Source organism: Brassica oleracea, chromosome C6, assembly GCF_000695525.1.
Source record: "Brassica oleracea var. oleracea cultivar TO1000 chromosome C6, BOL, whole genome shotgun sequence".
Classification (NCBI taxonomy): domain Eukaryota; kingdom Viridiplantae; phylum Streptophyta; class Magnoliopsida; order Brassicales; family Brassicaceae; genus Brassica; species Brassica oleracea.
The window spans coordinates 21,149,678-21,151,837 of record NC_027753.1 but is presented as its reverse complement, the minus strand read 5'-3'; positions in this window follow the sequence as shown (position 1 = coordinate 21,151,837).

The following is a 2,160-nucleotide window of genomic DNA, read 5'->3' as shown; positions in this document are numbered from 1 at the left end:
TAGTTTTTTTTCTTTTGCGGTTACCAAGCTCCAATTTAAAATATTCACATGATAAATAAAATAAAAACACAACAGTAATTATTACATAATCAAATCACAATTTTTGTAAAAGAGTAATAAATTCTAATAAATATATTTCTATTAGGAAAGTAGAATATTGTTTTTCTATGGAAAACATCATCAAGTAAAAAATCACAAATTGACACATCATCAAATAAAGAATCACAAATTGACACATCAACAAAAATCCAAATATTATAAAATTGACCATATTTAGAAATTTAACAGAAAACATGAATTTTATATTCTCCTTTAAGTTTATTATTGTACCTTTGAGTTTAACATTTCTTCAATTCTAAACTTTATCAGACTATTTACTATGTTACATGAAAGAAAATGTTTTGGATATGATGAAGACCTACACCGTTCTAATCTCTTATAGTCTAAACCATCTTTAAAATAGGGCAAGAGCCAATCACCCAAAACCTTTCATGACTTGCAATCATATTCGTATTACTTCTTTTTCTTCTATCGCCTGAATTAACACCAACCCTCCACTCCTCGGCAATTAAATAGTTTTTTTTTCTTAATGACAACATCAGTCATAGCAGATTAGCAATTGACGAATTCTTCATCCTTCCACCTTCCATGTTTCCTCACCAATTTTTTACACTATTATATTTATGAACACGAAGACAAGTCTCTCTGCTCATTTTTCATCTCGCAATCTTCTACTATAGCTAGAGAGGGCAGTGGAGATATAACAAATAAATCAATAGTTTTTTTTCTCTAAAATATACATTATAGAACTTGAATTTGGTAAAAAAAATTGTTTAAAAATAAAAATTGATTGAAATTTTAACATGATCTAACCTAAAATATAAAATAACAAAAAACTAAAAAATATTAATAAGAACGAGAAAAAGAAAGTCCATTCGCTATATTCTTTTTTGACGTTTCATCAAAACCAACCAATGGAAATAAAAACAAAAAAAATATCATGTATAGTTTTTTTTTGTGATTACCAAGCTCAAATTTAAAATATTCACATGATAACTGAAAAAAAAACACAATAGTAATTATTACATAATCAAATCACAATTTTTTTAAGAAAGTAATAAATTCTAATAAATATATTTCTATTAGGAAAGTAGAATATTGTTTTTCTATGGAAAACATCATCAAGTAAAAAATCACAAATTGACACATCATCAAAAAATCTAAATATTATAAAATTTACCATATTTAGAAATTTAACAGAAAACATGAATTTTATCTTCTCCATTAAGTTCATTATTGTACCTTTGAGTTTAACATTTCTTCAATTCTAAACTTTATCAGACTATTTACTATGTTACATGAAAGAAAATGTTTTGGATATGATGAAGACCTACACCGTTCTAATCTCTTATAGTCTAAACCATCTTTAAAATAGGGCAAGAGCCAATCACCCAAAACCTTTCATGACTTGCAATCATATTCGTATTACTTCTTTTTCTTCTATCGCCTGAATTAACACCAACCCTCCACTCCTCGGCAATTAAATAGTTTTTTTTTCTTAATGACAACATCAGTCATAGCAGATTAGCAATTGACGAATTCTTCATCCTTCCATCTTCCATGTTTCCTCACCAATTTTTTACACTATTATATTTATGAACACGAAGACAAGTCTCTCTGCTCATTTTTCATCTCGCAATCTTCTACTATAGCTAGAGAGGGCAGTGGAGATATAACAAATAAATCAATAGTTTTTTTTCTCTAAAAAATGCATTATAGAACTTGAATTTGGTGAAAAAATTGATTAAAAATAAAAATTTATTGAAATTTTAACATGATCTAACCCAAAATATAAAACAACAAAAAAATAAAAAATATTAATAAGAACGAGAAAAAAAAAATCCATTATTTTGACGTTTCATCAAAACCAACCAATAGAAATAAAAACAAAAAAAATATCATGTATAGTTTTTTTTTGTGATTACCAAGCTCAAATTTAAAATATTCACATGATAACTGAAAAAAAAACACAATAGTAATTATTACATAATCAAATCACAATTTTTTTAAGAAAGTAATAAATTCTAATAAATATATTTTTATTAGGAGAGTAGAATATTGTTTTTTCTCATGGAAACACATCATCAAGTAAAGAATCAA